The sequence below is a fragment of the Sinocyclocheilus grahami genome, unplaced genomic scaffold (genome assembly GCF_001515645.1).
Source record: "Sinocyclocheilus grahami isolate Dianchi unplaced genomic scaffold, SAMN03320097.WGS_v1.1 scaffold243.1, whole genome shotgun sequence".
In the NCBI taxonomy this organism is placed as follows: Eukaryota; Metazoa; Chordata; class Actinopteri; order Cypriniformes; family Cyprinidae; genus Sinocyclocheilus; species Sinocyclocheilus grahami.
In genome coordinates, this window is record NW_015505422.1 from 113,036 (window position 1) to 123,382 (window position 10,347).

The following is a 10,347-nucleotide window of genomic DNA, read 5'->3' on the forward strand; positions in this document are numbered from 1 at the left end:
ACATGACACACTAGCTGCACATGACATCCTAGCTCAACAGTAGTTGTAAGCCATGCTAGGAAAACCCCACAGCAGCTTTGTTTTGTTCTTCTTTTACCTATCCCTTTCCTTTCCCTCTTTCTTTAGTAGGTAAGACTCCTAGACACCCTGCAAGGGTAAAAGGTCTGATATTAGGATTGATTCGCCACACCTAATATCCGCCAGCCACTCTAAACTGAATGGAAGCCAGAGAGCTCCATGCACAATAGGTTAATTCATTTCATGGCAAATTATGTTACTTGAAAATTAACGGTAAACGTTTTAAATTAAGACAACCTAGAAGAACCAAACAAAGTTAACCACAAAATTTGATTGACGAATCAAAATACTGGAACAAATTAGAACTATCCTCTATCTATAGAGCTAAACTATCCTCAATGTACTAAACTATATTGACTAATTGAACTTAAACCACCTGTACCCTAATAACCTGATGCCCTGCACCAATACAGTAACTATCATGGAGGTGTTGTCGTTATTTGTTGTATTTGTCTGCTTCTTCTGCCTTTGTTTCTCCAGCGCTCGCCAATGTCTTCAGCTCTCAACACATCGACGACTGAAGGGGGGTGTGTAGGGTATCAGAGTGAATGAGACAATTTAAGATTCGATGAAGAACATGGTTGAAACATGAGGAGCCGAATTCCACAGAAAGGCCCAAGACAACAGGATGTTCATAAATCAGATCCTAGCGCCAGCCAGTCTGAAGCAAGCCTAACCAACCAACTCTTTCACAGAACAGCTTGCAACATTAACACAAAAGAACAACTCAGGAAGGAGATTAAAGGTCAAAGACACAGCATATCATGACCATCACATGAGGAAAATAATTAGTAGAAACTGCATTGGCTGGTTTCCCCCACCTAGAAGACAAAGACCAGACTGAGATTCCTTATGAGACCTTTTAACCTCTAGTCTTCACAGAACATGTCCTTATGTTCACAGAATGGCACAGAAACTGTCTTTTACAGATGTAGATGCACCAAAATGAACTCAAAAAGACTTATAAACGAATATCTGTCCATTGCTTAATTCTCATATCATGTATGTAACCCACACATTTGACTATCATGTTCGAATCACTTATTGTGTATGTCTTTTTAATAACTATTGAATAGCTTAAGGGTTTATATTCATGTTTAGTATGTGTGTGTTTGAATATTCTTGCTTGAAATGTTTCTTCCAATCAATTCTTTGTCAAATGTATCATATTCTTGTTATAGAAATCATGTCCAAAATTATACTCTGCAAGAGCGGGAAAATTCAGACCATGTGACTGATGAGACGACATGTTGATTTATGTATTGGGAGGAGAAACATACAACACCCGAGCAAAGACAATATCTAATTGGTCAAGTCACCATTTGGGATGTGTCCAAAAACCCAGTTTAAATACTCAGGACACCATCAAATCATTGCTTTTTAGCGTCTAGCTTCTTAACCTTAGCTTCTAGCCACTGCTTCAAGACATCACTTTTAGCCATGCAGCTTTTTAGTCATAGCTTTGAGCTATGCTTTTTAGATGCTTCAAGTCATCGCTTCTAGCCTTTAGTCATGCTTTTAGGTTTTTTCTTGCCTTTTTGCCACCACTTTTTGGCGCTCTTTGAGCGTGCTCTGGCTTACACGCCAGCAGCTCCTCTAACACCATGAGGAGAAAACCCATCTTGTCTTGTTACTTCTATTCTTCTACTTCAATTTCTTTTCTTTTCCGTTGAGAGTTTCGTGTTCTGAGTTAAGTTTTGCTGCAACAACGTGTCTCCGAGGTCACCTCGAGTCTGTGACTGCCTCAAAACTTCAACCAGCCCACAACTCTGCATCTTCAGCCAACACCCAACCACTGACTTCCCATGACGGCACTTCAACGACTACTGAACTTCCAGCCAATCAGCAACCTCGGGAAACCCCCTTTTCAGCAATGACGACAAGGGAACCCCTTTACATAGGCAACGCAAGTACCTCCAGATTCTAGCTAAACTGGTGCATTTGATATACATTTTAACCTCATTGACAAACTCAAGGCGAGGGTTAATTAAGTTATTGATGATTGTTCCGTCTTGTTACTTCTATTCTTCTACTTCAATTTCTTTTCATTTCCGTTGAGAGTTTCGTGTTCTGAGTTAAGTTTTGCTGCAACAACGTGTCTCCGAGGTCACCTCGAGTCTGTGACTGCCTCAAAACTTCAACCAGCCCACAACTCTGCATCTTCAGCCAACACCCAACCACTGACTTCCCATGACGTCACTTCAACGACTACTGAACTTCCAGCCAATCAGCAACCTCGGGAAACCCCCTTTTCAGCAATGACGACAAGGGAACCCCTTTACATAGGCAACGCAAGTACCTCCAGATTCTAGCTAAACTGGTGCATTTGATATACATTTTAACCTCATTGACAAACTCAAGGCGAGGGTTAATTAAGTTATTGATGATTGTTCAGGTCTATGCAATTGCACATATTGCTGTAAACTTGGGATTTCACATTTTAATTATCTTAAACTCATTCTTTCCTCACTTTCATTCTTCTTGCAACTTGTGCGAATGTGTGACTGCGTGTGTTTATGTGTTAGATTAATTTACATTGTCTTAGATGTATCCAGTGTATCCAAGTCTTATTCATATTGAAAAGAGAAGTATCTTGTATTTTGTGCTTACAAGTTAATGTCTTAAACTGCCGATCTTGTTACTGTGCTAATAAATAGTGTTTTTACTATATTTGGATATTAGTATCCATTGCAGAATTTATGTTATATGGCTCATTCAATTAATCGCTGGCCAACTCAGTGATCAGCCGAAATAACGTGATTCTGTCCAAATTCCCTATAAAATCTTAAATGATTCCCTTTGAGCTAAATTGACCTGTTTCCCTTGCATGGCTAATATACAGCTGGCTGCCGTTTTCAGGACAGCCCCAAATGCCTTGATTAGCGCATTCAGGTGTGTTTGATCAGAGAAGGACCTGCACTCCGCAGGAAGGGGGGCCTCCAAGAGTAGGTCTGCAATTCTTCTTGCAACTTGTGCGAATGTGTGACTGCGTGTATTTATGTGTTAGATTAATTTACATTGTCTTAGATGTATCCAATGTATCCAAGTCTTATTCATATTGAAAAGAGAAGTATCTTGTATTTTGTGCTTACAAGTTAATGTCTTAAACTGCCGATCTTGTTACTGTGCTAATAAATAGTGTTTTTACTATATTTGGATATTAGTATCCATTGCAGAATTTATGTTATATGGCTCGTTCAATTAATCGCTGGCCAACTCAGTGATCAGCCGAAATAACGTGATTCTGTCCAAATTCCCTATAAAATCTTAAATGATTCCCTTTGAGCTAAATTGACCTGTTTCCCTTGCATGGCTAATATACAGCTGGCTGCCGTTTTCAGGACAGCCCCAAATGCCTTGATTAGCGCATTCAGGTGTGTTTGATCAGAGAAGGACCTGCACTCCGCAGGAAGGGGGGCCTCCAAGAGTAGGTCTGCATACCCCTGCAAGAAGGAGGCCTCTATCGTGGAGAATTTCAAGGCGTTAGCTTGTGGCGAAGCCCGAAATGGAAAAAGTTGGTTCCCTCCCAGGGAAGCTTGCCTCATGGGGTAGCGTGACCGAGCGGCCTAAGGTGCTCAATTCAGGCTCGAGTCTCTTTGCGGGTGTGGGTTTGAATCCCACTGCTGCCAACAGTGGTTTTAACCGAGGCCGGGAGGACCTGCGTGTACTCAATATAGGTCTGAAAATATTGTGAGAGCATGCTTTCCCGCCAGGGACATGCTAGTCAAACAAGATGCCTTGTCCTCTCCCACAGCCGATCGCCTGTTTGCTAAGGCAGGGTGACTCAGTCCTGCTCCTGGGGCCCAGTCCTTCCTGTGTGGTATACTGGCTTCTTGAGGTTTCGTTGCTGACGATTTGGGTCAATCCTGTGTTAATCTGTTCTTCCAAACGCATCTCAGACTTCTTGTGACAGCAACACAGCCGCAAGCGCTAACATGCTTGGGATCATGTTTGTTTTATGCAAACAGGATTAGACTGCAGCTTTTCAGAAAAGTCAGCATTGGGGTGGCCTTTCCACTGGTCGAAGCGACCCGTGGAACATGGACCCACGGAGTAGTGTGGCCGAGTTGTCTAAGTCGCGTGGGTTAGAATCCCACCACTGCCAGCAGTGTTTTTAGCCAAGGCCGGGAGGCCCTGCGTGTACTCGATAAAGGTCTGAAAATATTGTGAGAGCATGCTTTCCCTGGCAGAAGCCAGGCCTGCCAAGGACATGCGAGTCAAACAAGAGCTGTGTCGCAGTTCAAAGGCTGCGGCTTTCGAAGGACGCTCAGATTCTAGCTTTTGCAGGATTTCCTAATTGCACCACCAGGTGTTCCTGAATGCCGCTCCTGTCACGTAGCAATGGTGAAGAGAGCTGCCATAGATGTTATTTGTTAATGAAAATGAAAAAACAAACAAACTATGGAGCCTGAATTGTTAGTTTTTTAGTTTTATATACCTAATTACATTTTAAATGTAAGTATTGGGTTTCGACTTACTTGAATATTGTAATTATATTATACAAAATACAAAATATAAAGCGGGTAAATGTTGACATATCTTACCAAAATGTGATTTTATGTAATTTATTCTATTATTCGTTATTATTCATAAATGGACCATGGTGAACATATTTAAACACATTTTCAACCCTGTTTAATTTTTTGCAGCTGACTATAAAATGACCACTTACAAACTTGTCTGCCGCTCCTCAATGGCAGCTGTCACAGTTGCTAGGCAACAAGAACAGTCCACCATAGGCTAGACTGGTCCGAGACCTTCGGAAGCAGCCTTTGATATGGGACGCAGCTGTAGTTAGCAACTATTTGTTAATATTCTAGTAATAAACTTTGTTAGTTTCATTTACAAAATAACGAAGTGGTGGAGTGTCACAAAATACATAGCTTAAGTTTTCACATACAAATTAGAAGTACTGAGATTTTTATTTTCTTTACAGGACAGCAACACTACAAAAACAAGGCCTTTTACAATATGATGCACTGTTGTACATTAAACTGCCCAACAGTAAAGTATTTTAAATGTAACAACCTTGAATATATTCAGAAGTAAAATGCTACATACACTGTATTGCAGCCGTAATGTTAATGCAAGACCATCATATATGAAAAGTTTTTATATATGATGTTTGCTAAGTCAAAAATAAAACAATGCACAGAAATTACTTTGCTTCATTTACAAATAATTTAAATTACAAAAGTAATGTACAGAACACCTTCATTTCATTTTTAAGTTTCCCAGCAGCACCATTTTTTCCAGAACTGTCCTAAAAGAAGAGAAACAGGAAAGACTTATAAAAATAATTAATTAAGACAGGACTGCGATCTTAAGGTTAGAAAATATGACACAGCAGGACATGCATACTCCATGCAAATTACAAAAAAAAAAAATCATATTTCTGGATCATCAAGTCTGCTTAAAACATTTGTGGACATATCTTGCATGACAGCATTACAATTAATCAATAAACAGACAGACAAATAAATAAATATACAAGTGAAAGATTTATCTACTTATTATAGACTTGTTTACTTCTTGTCTTATTGTTGCAGGCTTTATGGTGGGGGCTAATTGTACAAGAGGCTCTAGTGGAGATATTACAAATGGTTAATGCCTTAATTCCTCGATTAAGGTTCCAGTCTCTTTGGGGTTGTGGGTTTGAATCCCATCGCTGCCAGGACAGCCTTTTGGAAAACTATTGGGACTGCGATAGCCAAGCAAAAAGCTTTCCTAGGCTGCACTGGACAAAATGTTTTTAACACTGTGTGTTACTGTAAGTATTGTTTATGACCAAGAGAGGGAGCCCCAAGCTTATTGTTACATATGTGGATTTATGGTTGTGAGGATGTTGAAAAAATATTGTCATCAAACTCTAACTTTAGTTTAAAAATGCCCACTTGAAGTGGGTGCTTAAACAGCATTTTAAGGCTGGATGTCAGTGATGCTATGACAAGTGAAGAGAAAATGTAACTCATTTCCATTACAGCATTGCCTCTTAATACATGTTGATATATTTATATAAATCATTGTGTGCCATTAGTCCTTAATCACCTATTAGTAATCACCAAAGTATTTTTAAAACATGCATGGGGCATCTCAGTAACCTTTAGGAACCTGTGCTCCACCCTGCCAATTTATTTGTTTGACTTTCTGAAACCATCATGGGAAAGTGTTACCCTTATGCTGAAAGGGCAACAGGACAAAATAGCATTTACTTCCTTTTTACATTACAGCAGATTGTTTGTACAGTGGAAGTATGGTTGTAGAAGTAAGATATACATGTTCCGCCCAAACATTTCCATCATGACTCATTGTATGTGGAACACTTCATATGAAGATCTTATGTTCTTGAATTTAAGTGTATCGTTTCCAGCGATAAACTAGATATTATGAGAGAGCCCTTTTGGGTAATAATCATTTTTAAAAGGCAGAACAAATTACTACTGCCTTTTAAAAGGATTTATTGTCTTTTTGAAAACCAGGAACAACATTTAAGTGGGATCATATAGTGTTTTACAAAATGTAACCAATACTTATAATATGTTCTGTGTACCAGCAATGTGCATTCTTTATTTCTCATTAGCATATACAAAATGACATGACTATACTTCATACTGCCTTTGCAGAATATTTTGCAAATAAAGCAGGATGCAGAAAACAGATGACACATTGTTTTAAAAATCACTGTGAACAAGCGATTATCTGCTTGTCAATCTTTCATTTAACAGATCCATCATTCAGCAAAGCAAAAACTGATTTCTTCCAGTCTGACATTGCTGGCCTGGCACTGCTATAGTGAAACTATTGTGACATATGGCTCAGTGGCACTGAGGTTAGTTATTTCCATAGTTTGTAAATAACTAAAATAACTAACTAACTAAATAAATGGACAAACAAAAATGGAATGAAAGGTGTAGTATGACCATTGAGTCTGTGCAGTAGTGATCGTGAAGTGTAGCCATGGTGTCAAAGTCATATAATTAATTATTTATAATAATTAACTATTTATTAATATTATGTATTAGTGTATATATATATATATGTATATATATATAAGTAAATAAATGTTATTGGCTACCTTGCTCAGGCCAACCAACCTGTGAAAAACACAGCCCCATATCCTTTTTTTAACAAACTTTACTGCTGGCAAAATGAAGTCAGGCGGGTAGTTCTCCTGGCATCTACCAAACCCAGACTTACTCTTTGGACTTACAAACAAAGTAGGATGATTCGTCACTCTGTGGAACAGGTTTCCAGTGCTCCAGAGTCTAGTGGTGATGTGCTTTACACCACTCCATTCGATGCTTGGCATTGTAGTGCTGATCATCCTTGCAGTGGCAAACCTTGTGTAACCATGAACTTTCAAGTGCCTTGGTGGAAAAGTGACATCTTACAGCAAGAACTGCCAAATCAGGTGCAAATATTTACACATTACAAATAAAAACAGTTAAAAGTGAGAGGACGTTTCTTTTTATATTAAAATCAGTTTTTGTCCTGTGAATACTTTGTTTGTTTAAAAATGAACAGATGCTAACATTAGCTGGCAGCTACCAATTTGTATTATACCCATGACATTAGGGGCAATTATAACAGTTTATTTGAAATCAAAAATAATAATAATATTTTGAAAAAAAAGTATAACTATTAAAAGCCTTTTGAATTGTTCTTGATTTATGAGCTGATCACCAAATGAAAATGAAAAAAAAAAAAAAGATTGAATGTTAAAGATTGAATGTTACTATTCTCATATTGAAAGAAAGTGTGTATATTTTAACATTTATACTGCTGCAGTGTCTTGACCAGTAGACTTTCATCGTAAGTGTAAGAAAGAAATGTATAAAAGTGTGACAAGCTGTTGTACCCCTAAAGGGTAAAATACATTTGTGCATGTTTTTCTGACAATGGAAATATCATATTTGTTTGTTTTTTAAAAAGAAAGAAAGATTTTAATGATTATCTGTGGTAACTGACAGCATAAATGATCCTGGAACATTTCAATGGAAAAGAAAACACTTCCTGAACATCACAGTCACCACTCACATCAGTAAAGTTGGGTCACCATGTCAAGACTGCTATCACTGAATCTGACTGAGATAAGGGCTAGATTGTGTTTCCTTTTTGTGTGAGATGATTGAATTTGAATGATGAGAAAGAGGCTCTACTTTAATCCACTTCCAGATCAGTCTGAAGTGCTTTGATCTACTTTCAGCCTAGAGTCTAAATGTGGTTTGTTGGACGAAAAGATCGGGCTCAGGTCCCTCCCTCAATTATTGTACATTTATGGGTATTTCTTTGCTAATTTTTTCCACTGCCTTTCTCCTAGCAAGAATTTTAGGGCCAATACCATAGGAATATAATAGCACACCTCTTCTCAACAAGCCGCATGATTCAGTCTCATTCATGTCCATAGCACAAACGAGTTACGTGCCAAAGTTTAAAGCTCAGGGCTAGAGTTTTTTAAATTTTTTATTACTAACCTTAGCTATGTTTAATAATAGACTAACAGTGATGCTTGCACCACTAATGAAGAAAACTTAACCATGTGAGGTGAAATTCAGTCTGACTGACAATATCTTGTAGAACTGTTTGTCTGTTAGTTTGTCTACCCGTAGTCATTTGCATTATGGCATTCTTCTCTTTTTGTCCATAGCAATGGAATATCGTCTGCCTAATGCTCAACATGATTTTGTTACACTATCTGATGTTCTCCCTACCTTTGTAAAAAAGTAGTGTGCTTAAATGTATTTAATGTGCACTTGTAGTTTACTGTTAATCCTCTGTACTTGGTAATATGCATACAAAGTATGCAAAAGTATATATTTGAAATATATTGCAGTTTCATTACAAATGTATAATTACATACCATAAATCAGTACATTCGGCAGTGCACATTTAGTAAATACATGTAAAGATGCACTGAATAAGTATACTTAAGGGGAAAAAAGCACACTTTAATGTTTCGATTTAAATTATTTAAACTACAATACATTTTCATTTAATTAACATGCAGTTATACTGTATGTCTGAAAGTATTGCAGTAAGTTTCACTTCAATATATTCTTATAAAGTATATTGTTTATGTAAAAAGTACTCTTTTGAAAAGTATTCTGATGTATATCCTAAACCTGTCATATTTTGGGCACAGAATATGTTTCCAGGTGTGTAAATTCTGTCCTGAAGTTTTGGGCTTATCACAGAGCATGCAAGGTCATGCAGTGAGCGCAACTCAATCTTCTATAGATTAAGCAGCTCCAGTATGACTGACTCACATTTCAAGGGTGAAATACTGGTGTGGCTGAGAACGTAGAAGATTAATTCTGTAACAAACCCCCCTTATTTAGATTTTTAATATAATACGGTGCAGCTTCGACATACATCTTGTTTCTCTTTGTTACGATATCACAGGATAATATGAAAGTATAACAGACAATTATTTTAGACAATCATTTAGAGTGCCACACACACACACACACAAACATCTTGTTACATTAAGTCCATAAGTGCTCCAGCAGGCCACAGATCAATCCGAATTAACAGCAGCCCACCCACACGCAGGTCATCATTTTAAGTAGCTGTCTGATTTAGTTTGAGTGTGTGAGACAGAGAAAGAGAAAGAACACAGGCGGGTGAAATAAATGAAGATTACTTTCATCAGTCCAAAGGCTGTATTTTTTCTGTTGTTTAAACAAAATTACAGAAACTGCAGTAGAAAAAAATAGCCTTTGGGTTTAAAGGCAATGCTCAATTAATTTAAACAATACTGCAATATGCCTGTCAAGCCAGTATGTGGCAGCTACATCTGCAGAAGTAAATAATATGAAACAAGTCATATTTCAGCATGGGGGAGGCTGAAAAGTGATCTTTTCGCAGATTAACCTTTAAATGTGACTGGACAGACACCACAGGCTTAACATTATATCAATGAGAAAAATCAACTCAAGCTGTTATAAATAGTACATGCATTTGCACTCTATTAATCTTTATTCTAGCTACTTAAACTTCAAAATCCACAATGTGTTATTTTATTAGATGACAAAAAGGATTTAGAATACACTTGCTAACCGTCACGAATATGGTATTATTCATTATAATAATAATACAATAGATCTTAAACCCAAGCTAATGGTTTATTATCACTTGCAACTATTTATTCTGTTATTTTTCAACAATTTATTCGGTTCTGTTATTATGAGTGTCAGTGCATCCAACAGTACCTTATTTTGATTCATGAATTCTAATTGAATAATCTTAGTCCTTCTAGGATTTGTCCAA